The sequence below is a fragment of the Maylandia zebra genome, linkage group LG7 (genome assembly GCF_041146795.1).
Source record: "Maylandia zebra isolate NMK-2024a linkage group LG7, Mzebra_GT3a, whole genome shotgun sequence".
Classification (NCBI taxonomy): domain Eukaryota; kingdom Metazoa; phylum Chordata; class Actinopteri; order Cichliformes; family Cichlidae; genus Maylandia; species Maylandia zebra.
Window position 1 is genome coordinate 36,166,646 of NC_135173.1, and position 21,947 is coordinate 36,188,592.

At 39.1% G+C, this 21,947-nt stretch overlaps 1 protein-coding gene across 1 annotated transcript in view; it reads left to right on the forward strand.

The window, feature by feature from the left end:
- The window catches only part of si:ch211-196i2.1 (uncharacterized), a 119,969-nt gene that overhangs the window by 17,157 nt on the left and 80,865 nt on the right, over positions 1-21,947 (forward strand). The gene's annotated exons all lie outside the window — the stretch shown is intronic.

Here is a 21,947-nt window from a genome sequence, read left to right on the forward strand (position 1 = left end):
GCTGTCTCAGCTGTTGTTTGATGATTCAGCTCTACTTACTGCAAAGAGACATTAGAGCAAGAATTTAAAAAAAAAAGAAAAAAAAAAGAAGGAATTAATAGCCAGTTGAACCATATAATAGTTTTTGACTTTGTTATAGTTGCAAAAGTATGCATAGACTTGTGCTTTCAGATTTAATAAGTTGCAATTGAAACATTGTAAAAAGACAAAAATCTTCCCAAGCATACTCAGAGAGTTACAGCCATTTTTGATGAAAATCATCTGAAATGGATCGTTTAATGAAAATTGTTGCAACTTATTTGTTAATTTAGTTTGCCAAAACCTGTTTTGTTGGACATTGGTTGAGCCTTTCAAAGTGTCATAGCAGCATGATTTGATCCAGAAAAAGTCTACTTAACGCAATGTTTGACTTAATTCTAGAGTTTTAACCACACAAAGAAAGCACAGATGTATGTAGCACTGTTTGTACAGAGGTAACAGCAGCGGCTGTCATGCGGTGCTGTTCTCACACACTGATAGGCCCGGATCCTGTTTCATTTCAGTCTGGAAATACATTTATATGAGAGGAAAGAACATGAATCAGGTTCCCTATTGTAGTAACATGGTTGCAGTGTAACATGAAACATATACAGTATCAGTTATGTACCTGGGAAACTAATCTGGTTTTCTGTTGTGAGTCATGACTATAAGATTACTGAACAAAAACAACAATCGGGACAGAAAATCAACAAACTTCGGAGTGCTATGCATTAAAAATTAATTTCAGGCTGCTGAGACAGTGTTGACACTACATATAAATGTTTTCTGTGGAAATATTGACCTCTTTTCCTTGGACAAGTTTTTTTTTTTTTTCCTCCTAGTCCTGATGATCTCTTGGTGGGCCTGGTCTCTGGTGGTTTGTCCATTGTCCAGCACACACCCTGTTTCACTCTATGCGTTTCCACTCCAGTGGAGATGTTTCTGCTTCAGTGTTCCAGCAGGCTCACTACCTGACTAACAAGCTCACGAGGCCACCCAAAAGCCCCTTCTCTGCTTTCCCCATCTCGTGTAAAATGTTAATTTACAGGCTGTTATGCCCTACCTGTTTCCACCCTCCACAGCTTTATTTTTCTAGCTGGTATGTGAGACATGTGTACCTCAGAGCCTTCCTCACCCCGTGTGGTTGCAGCTTCAGAGGATGCATTTCTCAGCTGGCAAAAAGGAGGCAAACAAATCATGACAAGCAAGAAACAATAGTGTTATAAAACCATTAATGAGCATAAAATCACAAATAATTTCCTCAAATTCTGTCATGTTTTTGTCTCTAGAACTAAAGCCTTAAAATAAATCTTTCTTCTTGACATGGGAAAACAGAGTCTCATGTTGCTTGTAGGACACAGGCCAGTTCATTACTGCAGGTGTTGTTTATGTGCCTGGGCAGAGCCCAGCTTAAGAGACTGTCTGTCTGTAAAATCAGCTTCTCCAGATGTACTTGGAGTTTGTCTGCAAAGACCCTTTCACCCCTTCATCTGTTCTGCAGCCCCCAAAGGTGTGATCCCAGGATGTAATCTGTTCCTGGATCTAGATGTGCATTGTACATCTCTCATGCACAACATCTGTGAAAACAGCAGCTTATATTTGCTTTTACTGAACTAACTAAATCCCACCACAAAACATGCTTTTAATAATTTAATAATTTTAGTTGTTGTGCATAGTTGATGTATTCATTCAGCATTGATTCATCCAGTCTTCTTTTGATTGGTCAGTTAGTTACTTGAGCTGTTGGGAAGATGATGCATTTTTCTGCGCCACAAGTTTTTGTAGGCTGCTGTTGTGTGTGATGCTGCTACTCTGTTTAATCCTGTGCTATGATAATAACAGAAGTAATGTGTAGTGGTAGTGGGTGCTCCTTATTTGTCCTCCGCTCCAGTGGAGGTGTGTTTCTCCTTCAGTCTTCCAGCACTTTGATGTTTTAATGCGTTTCTTTCTTCTGTTAAACCCATCATTTCAACCAATCGGCCTTGCAGCCCGACTGATGTATCAACAGGCTGATGTTATTAGCAGATATTTAAAAATCCATCGATGTCAGTATTTATGATGGCCAATAAATGTAAATTTAAAAAAAAATAGATGTCACGAGTGTTAATATTGCATAGGTTGTCGAGCAGAGGACACTCAACAGATTCCCTGTTGGCAACATGCTTCTTTGAAATCCCGAACATAACAACTAGGTGAGCTGGACAGAGAGTAAACAAGTACAAAAACTACACTTAACAAATGTTTCATGTGTCAGAAAGAATAGCTTCATAGCATGGGTTTCCAAGACATGTGTTAATAGTGTAACAACACATTTTTTGTGTCATTTTTTAACACATCCTTTCTAAGAGTGTAGGTGTGCAGTCTTGGTGGCTCGTATAGTGCAACATACAATGACCCCACTCATCCCCCAAAAAAGCTATTGAAGAGACAACAGTAAAACAAAACAGTACCACTCAGGAAACTAACTGTTAGTAAACTGTAAAGAAAGTTTTTTGTTTTAAGTGAAAAAGAAGTAACAACATGGAAAACAAAGCTAATGGCATTTCAGTACAATTAGGAAAGGGTGAAAATAGGATAACTGTTCATGGAACCTGGCTTAGATGTTTAAAGGTTGCCTTTTTTCGTCTGTACATAGTGCTGTCTGTTTCAGACTTGCTGTTAAATCTCAAACAGCTGAATCAAAATAAATATTTGTCATTTCTCACATCTACAGTGTGCTTGTTTTGATTTGCAGGAAATGCCTTCAAACTATGAAGGCCTGTATCCATGTCATTAGTGCCATTCACTCCAGTGAGGAATTTGACCCGGAGGTATGCTCATCAGGGCAAGTGTTGACTGGTGTTGCTCGACTTTTCCTCAGTTATCGGGAAAACTAAAGAACATTGTTTCAAGGAGACATGCTGTGGGGAACTGCCATAAACATGAATGTTTGTCACCTCATGTCTTCATCCATCCATTTTTTTGTTGGTATGGGTAATATCTGCTGCTACTTTATTTCCCAAGGGCTTGCCAGAGCAGATGTGTCTTTACATTTGATTTGTCACAGATTTTATGCCGGGGGCCTTTCCTTATGAAATCCATTTATCTGGGCTTGTGACACCCTGAGTCTTGGTTTTTATCTCCTCATAGAATAATGTATTCTTGTATACGTAGGATGTATTAACCCCTGCATCTTTGTAATTAGCTTAAACGAATGGGCAAATCACAGTCTTTGGGAGTGTGATGCATAGTTACATCTGTGGGGAGGTGCACATCACATTAGAGCATTACAGGAGTTTTTATAAGGGATTGAAGTTACAACATACCTACAGCACAGATTTAAGCTCACAGCTTACAGCTTAAACTTTAAAGCTTAAAGTTAAATTATATTTTTAAAGGGGTGATTCTTCGGTTTTATTCAGAAGCACTTCCAAAGAAAACCTAAAGTGCCTTTGTGATATTTTGGTTTGCTGTGAAGTAGTGTGTCGCTTTATAAGAAATCCCTGTGCTGTAACTCTCCAGTTACAATATTTCTGAGGTCATCAGTATCGTGTGAAGCATCGCTCAACAAAGATTTGCCCTGCACCTAGCAGTCAGTATATCAAAGGGACCCTTTCTCTCCTCTAACTTATGCCACTGTAATGATTAATTTTCCTCACTGAGGACTGGCTCCAGTGCTATTAAGGCTCTCTTTGGATTTGGGATGACGGAAGCGGTTGAGTCAGAGGAAAAACAGCACAGGAAGTTTTCGTGTCTCTCTTCAAGCCTTCAGTGCTTAGTGATTAGTTGCTGTGGATAACCACTTTAAGTAAAGCAAGAGAAAGATCGCATCCTGCGGCTTACATCTGATAAGTGACATTATGAAGTATTTAGCCTGAAAGCAAACAAACAGTATGAATGTTATCCCTTGGAGCAGTGTGGTGTAAAGGCAGGCATAATTATATGTACGGTTTCCAAGTGTTGAGATTATAATGACTTTATTATAGTGTACAGGCTTTTTAAAAAATAGCTTCTAACACTCCAGTCTGCCTGGTTGTCCCTTTTTAACATAATAACTCCTAAATATACTGCCAGGGGAGGCTAACAAACCCCCAACCTCCATTCAGTATTGCATGTCTTTCCTGCTTTTCCGATATTGTAGGATTTCAAGACAAGAGCTGATATCAACTGTGTTCCCTGAGCCGTATTACACACAGGCCAAAAACATGTCTGTTAGATGCATTCAGTCCACTTAAATCCCTCTGTGACCTCCACTGGGCTGTAATCCCACTTAACAAGCCCATCTTCACACAAACCCAGGTTTTACATAAGCTTGGTTTATCCCCTGTAAAGGACAGCTCTTGAAATAATATCCCAACATTGGATCTCTTACTCCATGATAGACAGTCTTCATGAAGTCAGTGGTCCCTTGCTGTACTAGCAGGAGGTATTTCCATTATGAATGCTGCATCTGTGAGCATTTGACAATCTGCAGTACAGCTACGGGTCAGCGTGGTCATAGGTGTGCTCATCACTCATGGCTTTTCTGATGAGGGAATGATTGAGATGTTTAGGAACATCTCAATCGTTTCTTATGTTTCCTGTATTCACTCCAACTTTCCATTTCTCATTTCCTACTTTCTGGCCCAGTGATTCCCCAGGCCTTGTTTTCTGCCAGAGGAGGTGGAAGTCTTTAATCTTCTGCCTGTTTGATATGCCCCCTCTACCAGAGCAAAGGCCAGTAATTGTAGCAGTGCAGTAATTGAGCTATCTGTTGGTCTGTCTCAGCCTATTAGGGTAATGTGATCCCACCGCAGGACAGCACGGCAGCTGGCTCCACTTCCCCTGATTACAGCAGCTGGAAGTGGGCCAGACTAGGAGGCAGAGGCGAAAAGGGTCTGATGTAGACCGAGGAGGTGATGTCTTAAAATGTCTGTGTGATTATCGCGTCATTAATCAGTTCCCATTAACTAATAGCTCTGCTGGGAAAAAGAAATAGTGCTTCAGAAAAGTCTACAGAATGGGTGGGAATTTGACACATTTGACATGTTGTCTTCTTATTATAATTGTTCTGGCGTCTCACAGCAAACATGCGCCCTTGCACACATCCAGGAAAAAATCATCATTTTCAGTGCTCTTGTTTTTCACCAGCTAGATGGCCCACTTCTGTGAATATCTGTATTGCTTTGCAGGTAACAGACAGCGGGTCAGCTTTACACTTTATGCATTTCCCTTCTTCCTCTGTGCCCTGGCATTTGCTACAGGGTGCTGTGTGTAAAATGTAAACAGTAGAAGTGTGCTCGTCTGGGTTTGAAGGACCTGGGCCCCACTGATCTGCTTACACGAAAGTTTGCACCTCTGGCCTCAGGCGAGGAAACATTTGGTGTTTGTGCCATGTTTCAGTGACCCCCTGTGTGCCCCAACACGCCAGGAGAAAGCCACGCAGACAGCTGTTTCACTTCTTCAGCTATCATGCCGGAAGATCAGTGTGTGGAAAATCCCAGTAAAAAGGTGATAACCAAGACTTTCCGGCAGCAGCCTTTCTGTCAGTACATCTGAACGAACCTAGCTTTTTGTACACTACCAACAACTACTGGTTAAAATACACAACTTCAGGGATGATTATTACATGTTTACTGTCTGGTACAAAATCAGTTTTGATCCCTTTATAACAGCCTTTTGGATTTGTGCTGACACAGGCTTGTGTAGGCGGTAGCTGTCTGCTAGGCCCCACTAAACCGGGCCTCTGTTTGCACTGCAAGTGCATTTTAATCTAACAACATGATAAATGCTCTAATTTTGGTGAGTGAAATTCTCTCTTTTTTAATAATAGGCTTTTTAATAGGCTTTATAGACTTTTTAATAGGCTTTTAGGCTAACACCAATACCGGGTGTCTGTGTCTGTGCATTACAGTTTATGGATGCAAAATCAAAAAACAACAGCTAAAATCCTAAAGTTCAGGTTTCAAAATGCAGTCCCTGGAAAATCACATGGTGATGCCAATGTTAGTGCTTCTATCTTTTATGTACAGTTTATGATTATTGCTTATGTATTTAATGTGTAAGTTTTTAATTTACCGCTTGGTTTAAAGGCATTGCTTTGCAAACAACCACATTGTATCGGTTAATTTAACTGACAGTTGTTTTTTTTAAAATAACACCAAATCACAATAGCAGTCGCCTCAAGTTGTGCTGTATTATAAAGTAAAGACGATACAGTAAGATGAAGATAAAGCCTAAAATGTAAGTCGTCTGTTAATTGATGGCCACTTGTTTTCAAGGCCTTTGAGTAAGTTACTTTGTTTTCTTTGCCTTCAGACTCATCATGTTTGTGACAGCAGTGAACTGACTCACAGCTGGGCACCAGCCAGGCTTGATAATTGCTATAACTCCAGAGATTTACACAAATAAAGTAAGCGTGCAGTCCATCGGCTTAATTCTGGAGTAGTGCCATTGTCTGCTGCTGGCAAATGCACCAGAGCTGTTACAGTAATGGCCTGTCATATAGTTTGCATAAGCTCTTTATATACTTCATGGATGTCTGAGTCAAAAAAATCACGAAGATGTGTCTGCACTTTAGAATAATGAATTTGAGCTCTGGAGTGTACCCTTTTTGTCTCCATCCTCTTAACAATTTACAAGTCCCAACCAAAGAAAATCTTGTTCCACATGCTGGTGCTCATGTTCACGCCGTTGTATCATCCCTGTGGAATGGGAATATTTGAGGTTTTTCACTCCAGAAAACAAGGAACATGTTCAAAGTTTTTTTCTGCTTATGTAAAATGTTTCTGGTTTTGAATTGCCCCATCTGTTGAAACTTTCAGCTAATCTTTTTTCACTGCTCAGAGCTTTCAACACTCGGTTACGGTTGCTGATGTGTGTAGAAATCACGTTGAATGATTGCGTTTTTGTAGCTTCATGGAGCAATGCATGGGAACCATATGTGTGCCTCATAAACACAAAACAATTTCCAATAAGATGGCAGATGACTGATCATCCCACCGCACAGCTTTTCTCTGATTTTAAACTGCATTGTGGTGAAGCTTCAAGTGCTTATATTTCTGGATCAGCATCAGTGAAGATAAAGTTGTTAACTCATTGTTGCCCAAGACATCTACTGTCAGCACTCCTTAAACTTAGTAAGTCAAATAGTTGTAGTAGCTATTGATGTAAAGACAGAATTATTGGTGTATTTTATTTTTTTGTCTTTATGTCTCTCGAGAGGCTTTTATATTCTTTTCTATGACAATGGTGGCTCATCATGAAGGCATTCATTTATTACAGACTTTCACTTTCCCTCATTAGAAGGCAGCCGAAGAGATTTATGAAGAGGACCAGAACGTAGCATGCTAGCAATAAGACAAGAAACTTTACAACGGCTGGGGAATTTAAAGAAAACCACGTACAGTGTATATGATTTTTGTTGTTGTTTGGTATATTCTTATGTTGTTTGTGTTTACTTCCTAAGGTTTAACCTTTGCTTACATGAGAATCATGTGATGCTGTTGATATTAAATTCATTTGCTTTTGAAGTTGGGGATTGGTCTGACTCTTGAGCATATTTTTTTTCCTTTTTAAGTCCAATATATACAAAATTAGCTCTCTAATAGTGACATTTGTGTGAACTATTTGCCTGGCTGATTATTGCGAGGCTAAAAAAAAATAGACTAGCTGACTAGTCTTAAAGTAAGAAAATAGTCAAAACTGACCACAGACTAGTGGATGAGGTTAACCACTGCCTGTGCAAATATTGTGTATGTATTTAGGAGCCATTTGAAATGATTAATCACATGTTTTAATAACCAAACAATGTTAGATTAGTTTTACTGAGTGTTGCTAACATTGCCAGCGCTAGTACCAAATTCCTCCTTTCGTTGACGGTTAACACAGACTGTACAATGCTGCTGTGATGTCACTCAGATTCTGAACTCTGCAAAATTTGTGTTTTGCTTGCTGGTTTTTTTTTTCTTTCCAAAGTGAACATATTTCAGTGTTACTTTGTAATGCAACATTATAACACGCTAATAAATTCAGCAATCAAATTACAAATGCAATTATTTCATTATTTCCATTACAAAGATTCTTTAGTTGGATGGTGGGAGGAGAGAAATAAAAAAAGATCGTCAAGTGTGCCTCTTATTCCTACATGTGCACTACAGTCAGCTGATCTCAGTTGGTGTGTAGGTAGAAGGAAAACAGCGGAGGGGTCTACAACTTCTGAAGAGCAGAGATATAAATTATTTGTATCTTTATTGCACAAAACACAAAAACTGCACACAAAACAAACGTGCTTTACTTCACACACAACATCGACTCTTTGCAAGCATCAGCACCAGAGATGGGCAGTAACACGTTACAGTAACGTGTTCCTTGTAATCAGATTACTTTTTTTAAGTAAGGATTAAAGTAAGGTAAAGTAAGGGATTACTATTGCAAAAAAGGTAATTCGATTACTGTTACTTTCCCGTAAGCACGCTGCGTTACTGCGTTACTAAAACCATGTTTTGTTTTGTTTTTTTGCGAGATTGTCTCATGACAATGACGTAAGCGTGTGCGACGTTCTTGGCAACAGCTGTATGCAGATCAACAATGGATAATATATCGAGTGCGGCAGAGAGTGTGAGCGTGCAGCGTTTAAAGCGTGGAAGTACTGACCTTACTTTGAGTTTGATTCCGTAAAAAGTGACAAAAACATTAGCGTCCGCTGCTCACTGCGTGGGAAGAAAACTTCTTTTTACAGCGAAAAAAAACCCCTAAACGTCCGAGCAAGCACCGAGTGCGCTACCACGCAATGTGAAATTCACAGAGAAACTTGCGGATTCTTCCACTGACCGCTGCGGCACACCTGCACCAGGGCAAACCTCCGCCTGCTATACAGGTGAAAATAGAGCAACAGGACCGCTGAGTCTTTGATTTTATTTATTTTCTGCTGTGTTTCACTTGCATTTATTTGAAAGAGTGAGTGTAAACACACACACACAAAAAAATTATGTGCTGGAATGTGCAGAAAATAGGTTTAAATGTTGAACAAATTTCTTCCAGTCAGAGAATGTTGCATATAATTTTTGCTTGATGCATAAAGTTAAAAGATTAAAAGTAATAAAACAAGTTTTAAAAAGAGACTTTTCCATTTGATTACGTTTTATATGATGGATTATGCAGAAAAAGTAGTATTGGGCTGAAAGATCTATTACCTATTCAGGTTGTAAATCATGTTTTTAAAAAGTAACTAAGTAATTACTTTTGAAAATAAGTAATCAGTAAGGTAACGGGATTACTTTTTTGGGGAAGTAATCATTAATTAGTTACTGATTACTTTTTTCAAGTAACTTGACCAACACTGATCAGCACAGAATGTAAAGCTAGTGAAGAACCCAGAGCAGCGTGTATGTCGTCCCAAGCATAGCAGCCAGAGCCTGAGCATCAGCAGGTAACAAAATCAATGTTAGGAGAATTGTAGCCTTCATATCATCGCCTTGACACTTTAGTTTTTCTGTCAGCAGTGTGTTAATAATTACACACTACAAGAAAGAGCTTGTGTGCTAGGATAGAGTTAGGATAGAGATTTGTGCCAGTGTGTGGGACTGTAGCTTCAGGTTTATCTTGCTAACTGGTAATTATGTCACAGTGGATTTCATGAGGTGTTAAGGAGCAGGGCAAAAGGCATGCTACAAGTAACATAATGAACTAGTTTTTAAAAAGTAACAGTGCCACATTTGGACCAGAGGAGTACGTTTTCAGCTAAAGTTAACACACAGACACCTGCTAATTAGTGCTAAGTAACAGACTAATAACGTACTAGAATTTCACCCACGGGTGACTGACTAGTAAAACAGCCACACCCATAACTTTAAGCTTTAACCAGATTATGAAAGATGAGTCGTGAAAAATTAACCTCTCACACAGTTGTTACGAAGAGGGAAACTATTCATAGAGACAAAACATTGTGTGTGTTCAGGCTGTGTGTGCTTTTGGCGTTAGCCTCAAGTGGACATCAGGAGTACTGCAGTTTTTTTAATGATAGACTGGTTTGCTTCGTTTCTCACTTCCATCAATTGCTAATTGGTTAACATCTGTGCCAAATGTAGTTGTGGACTTTTCTGTCTAAGTAGTTTTATTATGCTCAAAGGGGGTCATTTGATTGTTGGGGTTTTCTCTCTATTATTGATGGGTCTTTACTTTACAAAAATAAAGCACCTTGGCGTGACTGTTGTGATTTGGTGCTATACCAGCAAAAATAGTTTAAGTTGGTTGCATGCCAATGAGGTTGTAATACAGTCAGATGTCTAGTAGACCTATAAAGTTTGTCTCTTTAAATATAAATGGCATACTAAATCCAATTAAAAGATCAAAAATGTTATCGCAATTAAAAAGGAATAAGGTTCAGATAGCATATATACAGGAATCTCATCTCACTGATAGTGAACATACAAAATTAAACAGAATGGGATACTCCAAGATATATTTTTCCTCACATAGCTCTGGGAGACGTACAGGGGTAGCAATTTTGATTTCCAATAAAGTAATTTTGATTTTATTTCTGAGCATAAAGATAAGGAGGGAAGATACATTATGGTTAAGGGTAAAATAGATGGAGTCTTAGTGAGTCTGCTAAGTGTATATATGCCTCCAGGTAGTGACTGGGCATTTTATAAACAGGTGCTTGAGCTATTTACAACTCAAAGTTAAGGAATTCCAATATGCAGGGGCGATTTTAACATAAGCCTGCATCCTAAAATGGATAGTTCCAATGGGAGGACAAAGACCTTTACTTACTAATAAGTAAAAGGTATTAACCTTTTTACTAATACTAAAAGTATAAGTAAAAGTATTAGTAAAAAGGTTAATAATTACATGAAAGAGCTAGGGCTGTGCGATATGACCAAAATCTCATATCCCGATATAAAACATCTATCGTCCGATAACGATATAAATCACAAAAATTTAACATTTTCTGTAAATTCTGTGAATCTCGGGCAGCTGAGGTGTTTCCAGCTGGGCGTCGTGTATCTGGAGTCGAGTGTTTTACCGATGCATGAAACTACACATTTTTAGACATAAGTTGTAACGGCTGCCGTTTTCTTTGTGAGTATTTATTACACGACGTGCTGCAGGGAAAAGCCTGTTCTAACGTTTGAGTCTAAGGTTTATTTTTTAGCACCTGGCGGCTCCTTTTTTGCTTCTTATCGGTAAAAACTGCATCCTCTTTCACGTGATTTGTGATTCAAGTCTCAACAGGATCTTGAGCTTTATTGTGAAAGGTTTATGTGGAAAATAAACAAGCGGACACGCGATGGTGTTACCGTTGTTGTTGCTAAAGGCAATGCATAAAAACAGGCACTTGTCCATGTGGTTATATTAAATATAAGAGAGAGAGAGAACTTTAGGAAATTAATATAGCCAATACAGTGACCATCAAAATGATGAAAAAATATTGCCGTAAACAGTTTATTTTGCAACACCACGAAACAAACGGTAGCGCAAAATGAAACGATAGACGTTTTTATATCATCATCCGATATATATCGTTATATCGAAAAGCCCTACTTGGGATAGTGGATATATGGAGGGAACATAACCTTACTGTACGGGACTGTACCCACTATTCCTCCGTGCACAATGTTTACTCCTGAATTGACCTTTTCCTGAAGTTTAAAAGCGATAGATGCAGATTAGTTGAATATGACTTTGGTACTTGTACCATTTCAGATCATGAGCCTGTGTACTTGACACTTAACATAGCTATTGAAACAAAATCTACTATTAGGAGGATAAATGCAAACATTCTGAATAAGTTAAAGTCACATTGAAATTAGAAATTCAATCTTACTTAGAATACAACGATAATGGTGAGGTTTCACCAGTAATATTATGGGATGCCTTAATAAAAGCAGTAGTTCGTGGTAAGATCATAGCCATCTCCTCTGTGTTAAAGAAGCGCAGAAAGCAAAAGCTACATGAGCTAGAAAGTAAACTTAGAAAACTAGTGAAAGAAAACTCAGTTTCACTATGTAATTCAGCCAGGATAAAAAATAAAAGAAGTACAGAAGTAGATAGATGCAATAAACACAGAAGAGGTTCAAAAGAACCTTCTATTTACAAAACAACGGTATTATGACACAGGAGGCATTAAAACATTAAAACTTCTGTCGTACAGGTTAAGAAAGAACAATTCACAAAATTAAACATCCAGTAAGAAATAGGATAGAAACTAACCCTGAAAAAAATCAAAGAATGCTTTACTTTACATTACTATCAAAAACTGTATTCCCAACCCAAAGAATGTAGCAGTAAGGAAGCCATTGAAATATTTTTAGCAAAATTGGAGCTGTGCCAAGTTACAAACGACCAAAATATGAGATTCATATCATACATAACTAAAGAAGAAGTTGAACAGGCCATTAAAAGACTAAAAAATGGTAAGGTCCCTTGGTCAGATGGATTTAATTGACAATGGTACAAAATTATGAAAGAACAACTAGTCTCAACATTGGTAAAAACATTCAACTGGGTGTTGGAAAAAAAAACTAGACCACCTTCATGGAATGAGGCTATAATTTCTATAATTCCTAAAGAGAATAAAGACAAATTAGAATGTGGGAATTACATAATACCAGTAAGTGTACTTAATATTGGTTAAAAACTTTTTACCATCCATAAAGACCAAACTGGTTTTATTAGACAAAGACAAACTCAGGACAATATTAGGAAAACTTTATTGATTATGAAATATGTAAAAGAAAAAGTAATCTGGAAACACTTATGATAAGTTTGGATGCATAAAAAGCCAGATTTGGCTTCCATTCCGGTATAATTGACACAGTCGCTGCACTATACACTAGACCAACTGCTTGGATTAAAATCAGTGGAGACTTGACAAAATCTATCAGACTAGAACGAGGAACCCGTCACGGATGTGGGACCTCTGCACTTCTGTTTTCTCTATTTGTTGAACCTTTAAGTCAATACATAAGACAAAGCGTAGAAATAAAATAAAATCTTGGGTGGTTTTATGTACGATTCTCTCCTAAAATGTTGGGATGGAGTTATTCAAACAAGTGGGCTGGAGAAAGCAGCTAGGAAACTGAGATGGATTGCTTATGACTCTGATTTTCTGTCCAATATTCACAATAATAGGTTTAGGATGTGGGTCTCAAAAGGTTTAACTACAAATTACTCTTTGGCCCATGAGGGGACATTTTTGAGTTTCAAGACATTAAAACAAAAATATAGATTGGGTCAAGATAATTTTATAGGTATCTACAAGTCAGGCATTACTTTGATCAAAACATTAAAATTATAATGGAAAACAGTGAATTGGGTTTTGTGGAATCTTTTTCCACACTATTAAAATCCCATTATCTGAGTCGCATGATATCCAAACTATATAAGTCAATCCAGCATGCCAAAGTGATCAACTCAGAATACAGTAAGAGAAGCTGGGAGACGGAAGGCAGTGTACTTATTCATAGTGAAAACTGGGCAAAAATGTGTCAACTGCAGTGGACCACAACAATCTCCAATACATGGTGAGAGTTTGGATGGAGAAACCTAATGAGATACTTTATTACACCAATTCAAAAAAGGCACCAGGGAAGCGGTGATTCGTGTTGGAGGCTTTGTGGAACCTCTGGGGCCAATCATTATCATATCTTCTGGGAATGTAATGTACTAAGGTCATTTTGGTCCTATATTTGTAATCATATAAATAACGTTTTTGGAGTTAAAATCCCCTGTTCATTTCAGTGTATATATTTGGGGGATGTAAATATGCAAAATTGGGAGAAGTCTGGTATAAGATTGTTGGCAATTGTTTTGATTGCTAGCAAAAAGGCAATTACAAGGAAATGGTTAAAGGTCGAACCACCATCACAGGAGGACTGGATCAATATAATCAATGAAATCTACAACATGGAAAAACTGTCATCCAAGTTCTATGAACAGTGGTCAAAATGGACTGAATATGTTAAACCAACAAGATCTGACTTTTTGTAAGGTTTTGGAAGTATGATTGATACATGGGTTTCCGGGGGCCCTGTTGTCCCAGTGGCGCTGGTGCAGCTGACCCATATTAACTTACCGGTAACTATATACGTAAAAGCATATATATTAAATAATAATAGATAAATTGCTAATAATAATAGTAACAAGAATAATAATAAAAATTACTATAACAATAAATAATTAGGCTAGCAAAGTGGCAAACAAGGATCTTTGATCTTTGGAGGAGTCGGGCACCCCAACGTTGCCGAAAAACTGTAACCCTTGATTTACTCTTATATATAATATATATCTTATGCTTTTTCCTTCCTCTTCAGTACTCTCCCCATGTATGTGTTTTTTTTCTTTCCTTTTCTTTTTTGTTTTGTTTTGTTTGTTTGTTTGTATTTGTTCCACTGTTCTTGAAAATAAAAAAAAATAAAAAACTGGTTATATGCCAGTTTAGTCCAACACATTGACTGGTCTTTTCTAGATCAGAATACAACAGGATGGCTGTCATGTGTTTTACTGTTGGGATGCATAAGAAGACAAAGTTATCTGGTGTTATATAGTAACAAAATATTTAAAATTACAGCATGGGAATCCCAATTCAGCTTTAAGATATGCACAAAACATGTTAGGCGAAAATAAATTCCAACTTCAGGTTCTTTGGTTACTCTTGTCTTCACTCTGCGCTGTTGTTGTTTTCATAGCTAAAGGTGAGACATGGGGAAAGGCTCATAACCAGCCCCTTTGTAGAATTTTTGAAAAGCAGAGATATTTATACCTGCTCTGAATGGCCACACTTGATGGCAGTTGAGAAGCCTGGCTTCACAGAGGGGGTGTTGTTTGACCACCCAACAGACTCTTCAATTGTCCTTTTTTGGCTCCAGGGCACACCTGCTTCTTTTCACCTGCCAGTACTGAGCTTCAGTCGGAGGACATAAAGCAAAAGAAGTATTTCTGGTCTTTCTGAGGTGTTTGTCATCTGTGTGTTAACCCCTCAAGAGACTAGCAATGTTCTTGCCTGGTGCATGCATGGAGCTGGGTGTAAAATCTTAAAAGGGAAACTGGAAAAGAAAGGTATCGGGGAATTTTGATGAGTAATAACTTAAAAGCACAAGCAGCAAAGATGAATATCTTAATTTAGGACCGAGCTGAACTCCACACAACTTTAAGATGAATAATTGGATGAGCCCTAATTGGTCAAACTGAATGACAACATCTTGGGCGAGTCACTGAATTTTAATTTTAATTCAAAACATCGGCCCAGTAACTGGCCACTGAAATATTGAATCATATAGAAAATCTTAGTCTGTGGCTACATAGGGTAAATAGCAGTTTCCCAAAGACTGGACTAACCCTAAGAGTCCTTAGTGTTCACACATTTGAAGGCGTCAAACATCTGTTTTACTTTTGCAGGAAACAGAACAGACATGATTGGCAGCAGTTCTCTCCCTCCCTCCCTCCTCTTCACCCCCGCCCTGTCGTAATGGCTTGATCCTTTCATTACGGCGCTGGGGGAAGGTTTTCCTTAAGGGCACTTTGTTGGCACACAAAACGTTTTTTTCTTGAATGCTCACACACAACTGGGGCTTAATAAAGACCATCAGCACATTAGATCAGCAACTGTGTGGGAAAATTTTTCTAATTCCTGGGGCTATAAATTATTGCTTATTTAGATACTGTAGCTTCAGCAGTTTCTCATAGGTCAATCTGTGACAGAAGACTTTGTGGTTTGTGTGACTGATGTTAATATTATTATTGTGCTTCGGTGCAAATTTTAAATTGTTTCAAGATTATGTAATTTTGAATCAAAACAAACCCTGGTAAATGCCTGGTTTTCCTAATAATTAACCACAAACTGCTGATCTCCTGTGACATGTTTAAGATACACGTGATTACATTATTATGGAAGAATGACATTGTAACATCATCGATGCCACAATCTTGACTGCGCCATCTGGGTTATAGTATTGTTATTTTTAAAGGTAGATGGAATACACTGCTCAAAAGAAAAGGACACACCAGTTCTCAAAAGGAAAAAGATCATGTGCGATATCTATATTGATATAGACTGGGTAATGTGTAAGGAATGAAAGGATTCCACATTGTTTGATAGAAATGAAAATTATCAACCTGGAAAGGGCTGAATTCAAAGACACCCAAAAATCAAAGTGGAGAAATGAGGCAGCAGGCTGGTCCATTTTGCGGAAGTTTCACTGCAGCAACTCAAAGTGTTGCTCATGCCTTTGTGCAGTCCCCACATGCTTGTATACATGCCTGAAGTTGGGGCATGCCCATAATGAGACAATGAATGGTGTCCTGCGGTTTCTCCTCCCAGATCAGGATCACTGCATCGCTGAGTTCTTGAACATTCTGAGGTGCAACCTGATAACATCAGATGGACTGAAACATAATGAGTGTTGGATTTAGGTCAGCATACATTCATCTCATCCTGCACTGACTTTTGTTACTTACTGTTTTCCAGTCTAAGCAACCCTGCATGACTTGCAGATTTATGCCTAGAGTAGCTGTTGGACACTTAAAAGGTCAAACAGGTGGTCTTATATCACTCCACTACTACTGTTCATTTGCTCACTCCCTGTCTTTTTAAAGTTTTCGTTATTACAAAGCATTTCATCGAAACTCACTGTTTGGTCCTTAGGCTGAGTCCTTAGGTGGGTGTTCAGCCTAAGGATTCATTCAACTCAAAGCAGTCTGGCCATTGTCCTCTGACCTCTGTAGAATTACTGACCCTTTTTTTCCTTGGTGCAAGTCCCTACTACTAGATTTACTAACCCTACGCAAGTTTGCGTAAATTCCCTGAACCTAACACCTCCTAGCACCCCGCTGAGATTTTCTGCTGCTTTCTCTCCTGCTTTTGTTGTGCAAACACACCCTTCCCCAACTGCCAACCAGGAGAGATCCAGAAGGTCTTTCCTTCCAATCGTTGTCAGACTCAAAGTACCTGCAGCCTACAATACACCTTGGTAGATTCTATGTGCAATATTACTCATATGCAATATTAGTTAATGTCAATCTTTGTCACCACATTGCATTCCTGTCCATAAAGATATATACACAATGTTGTGCATATACACAATATGCACATGTCCATAATTATGTCTCCAGATTGTTTGTATAGTCCACTTTTTATACTGTACTCTTGGTACAGTTTTTATTTTTGCTGCTTTTGTCTTGCACTGTCCACTTTTCTGCAATGACAATGCAGATTTTCCACTTGTGGGACTAATAAATGCAGATTTGCTGTGTGTGTGTGTGTGTGTGTGTGTGTGTGTGTGTGTGTGTGTGTGTGTGTGTGTGTGTGCGCACGCACGCGTAACATTTGTGTACTCAGATCCAAGGCAGGCCAAACCTCTGTGTTACAACCTTCAGAAATTCCTGCCGTATCGATACAAAATACACACTTTCACAATATATGGGTACACACGTATGTTTTATTTCAAAGTGTTTCAAACTTTACAGCGTTTGCAGATCCAGTGTCCATCATCCCTGCATTTGGCACAGGTGAATTTCTGACATGTTGCACAGGTAAACCTGCTGCGATTTCTGTTGCAGCGCTCTTGCACCTGGCACTGCGTTGTCTTTACAGTCCCTGGCACAGCAGCAGCCACAGCAGCTTCAGCAGCCTGCCTCTGTGCTAATATTACCTTGTGCTGCATGAATCGGCAACGAAGTTCCTTGGCTATAAGACTCAGAAACATGCCTTGTACAAAATGTAGGCATTCACTGCCGCCAGGTCCAGCATATTGTAGAAAACCGCTACTGGCCACCTGCGTGTTGCTGCTCTTACGGAGTACATCTGCGCCATTTGGTCCAACACGTCTACACCACACTGTAAAAGCAGAGAGAGAGAGTCATGAGTATATGGTTTTTTCTATAGGCCTGTATAGCACCCATCAGAAAACATTGTAGCACTGGTGTAAAATTATACACACATTCACATACCTTCATGTGGTTATAGTCTGTCCGTGTTGGGTTTCCTCTTTCTGCCATCACCGATCGTCACGTCTTGGTGCATGGAACTGAGAACACACACAGTCTTGTTTTTTTTTAGGTGCATAAATTGTCAAGGAGACACTGCCACTTCTAAGCATTGAAATGGAGAGTGCCTCTCGCTGTGCAGTGTCTTTTGCAAATTGAGTAACTTCACGCCGGACTTTATTCACCGTGCCCAGCAATGTTGTTTTGCGTTGCAACAGCCTGTGACATTGACAGTGAAATAAATTGTCCGTTGTGACATTTCTCCCATCATCCAAAAACGACTCCATCAGTTTCATGACCACGCTCTCTGCCAGCCTCTCTCCCTTCTGACGACTAGGGTCCTTTCCCAAGTAAGGACATGCAAAGACATGCAGCTTGTGGGGATAGGTTAATTGGATAATCCAAATTGCCACTAGGTGTGAATGTGAGTGTGAATGGTTGTCTGTCCCTGTGTGTTGGCCCTGCGACAGACTGGCGACCTGTCCAGGGTGTACCCCGCCTTTCGCCCTATGACAGCTGGGATAGGCTCCAACGCCCCCCCGTGACCCTGAAAAGGATAAGCGGAAGCGAATGGATGGATGGATGGATATGTACTATGGCAATGACAAACCTTAGCAGACCTCTGTGGGTCCAGCTTGCGCAGTGAAGCACGAGCGACTACTGCACTGGGCATTCCAATGTCCCCCTCTACCCACACAGTGCTGTCTTTTGCCGTGTTGCAAAAGAACTGAACTGAGGGACAGAATTTATTTATTTAATTAATTTTTGCTATTTTTACATGAACAGGCAGAGGAGAGAACATGCAAAGCTGGAGAGATCACACATGTCACTCATGTCATTGTATTAGCAACGTTTCATTCTGTTTTCACACAATTTTTTATAAATTAAACAGACTTGTATTTCCATATATTGTAAATGCGTCTTTCATATTTGCAGGTCAGTCAATGTGTGGGATATTTTGTACAGATACGGCAGGCATTTTTGAGGGTTGTAACACAGATTTTTCTCCTGCCTTGGATCTGAGCTAGTCAACAAATGAGTCAACAAATGCAAATGTGCCAGGCCTCAAAGATAATGGGTGGTTTTCACAACAAAAGCAGGAGGAGAATCGAGCTGACGACCTGCGAAAACCTCAGCAGGGGTGAATAACACCTTGGGACTTGCACCAGAAAATAAAAAAGTCAGTAATTCTCGGAGGTTTTAGGTTCAGGGGATTTGCGCAGGTTTAGTAAATCTAGTGTTAACAAAGCATTTTCACTCGGAGAACTGCCACTCACTGGATAATTTTTCCTTTTTAGACCATTATTTGTAAACCTCAGAAATGGTGGGAAAATCACAGGAGATCAGCAGTTTCTGAAGTACTCAGACCAGCCCATCTGGCACCAGCAACCAGGCCACATTCAAAGTCACTTACATCACCTTTTTTCCCCATTCTGATGCTCACTTTGAACTTTCAGCAGGTCGTCTTGACTTTGTTTTCCAAGTAACTTCCAAGGAACTGGCTCATTAGAAACAAAGGGGTCAATGAGTGTATCTGTTCACTTGGTTATTTAAGTAAAATGCTTGCACCAGCTGCTTTTATGTGCTTTACCTCTTGTTACTTTAATTTCTGATTCTTTTATCATCTGCCTGTTTTAGTTCTTTCTGCCTTCTTTACTTCTAAGTGATTTTATGTTGAAATTGCTGATGTGACACTGGGTCTGTCAGAAATGTATTTCCTCCGAGCAGAAGAGTGTGATCATGCTGCACTCGTCGAGCGGTGATTTGTGCAGCTCTGCTGCCAGCAGGACAGAGCCTGTGGGTCTACGATGGGGCTGACAGACACAGATTTATCAATTAAAAAATAAACTATTTTTTAAAAAATCCGTTTATTCTGCTGGAATAATTATGTATCTTCAAAAAAAAGTCTAAATCACCCTTGCTGTTGTGTGATCATGTAAATCATTCAGACAGTGATCTTTAGTTAGGTTTTTATCTCTCACATCATGCTCAAATACTCCTACTCTGTTAGCATAATTAATCTTAGGCCTGCACCTTATGTAATGACATTGGCATTTTGGTTTAGAGGGATCTCAGTGAGCTCCCAGGTGGGTGTGTGACCACCATACAACAATGCCAGTCTTCTTAAGAACGGTGACTCAGTTTCTCCAAATGTGATGAAAAGCTGCGTTCATAATCCTCTGAAAGGAGTTCTTCAAGTACAGAGTAATGAACGAGCCCACCTGTGGGCAAGTCGTGACGAATGGCACTTTACCTGCTCACATGTGGTAATGTCTATCTAATGACAGAAAATAAGCCAATGGGGGAGGGGTAAAACACTGTTTAGTACTGTAAGGCAGCAGAAAGAGAAAGAGAGAGAAAAAAAAAAAAACAGGTTAAAATATGTAACAGCCCTCTGCAGCGTTAAAAGGCAACAGCACCGCAAGTGGTTTCCGCTTTTTAGTAATGCCAACAGTGAGTGCTGTGTTCACAGCATGCTAAGGTTTCTCTTAAGTTCTAGCAGACTGAATGATTTGGTGCGCCTACAACACACATGGTCGCCGCCTGGATGCATTAATCTTGAAACGCTTATATTACATGACCAAAAGTATGTGGACACTTGAGCCTTCATCTCACGGATGTTGGATGGGGTTGAGCTCAATGCCCTGTGCAGGCCAAATTCTTCCACATTACGCTGAAAAGAGGATTTTGTTATGGGCCTGGTTTTGTATAGATGGGCTTATTAAGGAAGGTAAAAAATGTTTTTGTTTACAGGTACAGGTGCACGTTAGTGTGATGAAAACAATAGGAAGTTACTGCAGCACACCTTGTTGATTAGGCATAGATAGATAAAGTACAGTACTGTGCAAAAACCCTCATTTCTTAATGTTTTGCTTCCACGTAGCCAGACTTTCTTGTATATTTTTTTAAAGTTGAACTGAGCAGTAGTAATTAGTTGAAAAATGTCAAAGACAATATAATTTAACAGGCAAAAAATGTTGGTTTTTTTTTTTTTTTTTTTTTTTTTTTTTGCACCAACAAGGTGATTCCCAAAGATCTGTAGCTTCATCAGAAATGGTCACTGTGGATGGATGGCTTCTTGACAGCCATCCATCTACTCAAGAAAAGGGAGAAGAGGCTGCGGTATGCCAAATTATGCAAGATCTGGACTGAAAATCATGTGGCAAAAGGTTTGATAGAGTGATGAGTTGTGGTTTGGGGCTGCATTTCCACCAGTAGTTTTGGAGATCCAAATCAAAATGTATGAAATTATGAATTCAAAGAAATGCACCCAGTATTCCATGTTGGATCAAAATCTATCTGGAAAGTGTCTGATTGTCAACAACTTCAGTTTTCAGCATCTATCTCACCACGTGAGACTGTCAGTCATTGATTGGTCTCCCTAGAGCACGGACATCAACATTACTGTAGCAGTGTAGGATTATATTGACAGAGAACAGAACACAAGGCAGCCAACGTCCAAAGAAGAGCTTTGAATGACCTTTAAGAAGCCTGGAGAACTATTTGTGAAGACTACTACTCGGTACTAAGAGAATAGGCTGTGTTAAAGTGGTCATACTAAATATTGACTCTTTAGAATTATAAAGACTCTGTTTTTGCCTAATATACCAAACTTCCATATACAGTTGCAGAGGTTTGAAGAAATTGTTACACCTTTTTCCCATTTCAGTAGCAAAATATAAGGAATCAATTCAAGACTTGTAATTGTTAAAATACTTGAAATATAGTTGATTGGCTTTAAAAAGTAAATTCAGTAAGTCACGTGTTATATTCTGCAGGAATGCACAGCCGAGTTTCCTTTAGGGTGGGCTATAACATGTGTTAGCTTCCAACAGTTACGGCTGCCTCTGCAAGCTGTTTTACAACCCACCTCCCCTCAAGTGCTCTAGTTCCAACATTTCATGTTATTCAAGCTATTTCTGACTTATTCAGTGCCATCGCTGTTCTCACTGATGCCTGCTCTGTTGTGAGGCGATTCTTTT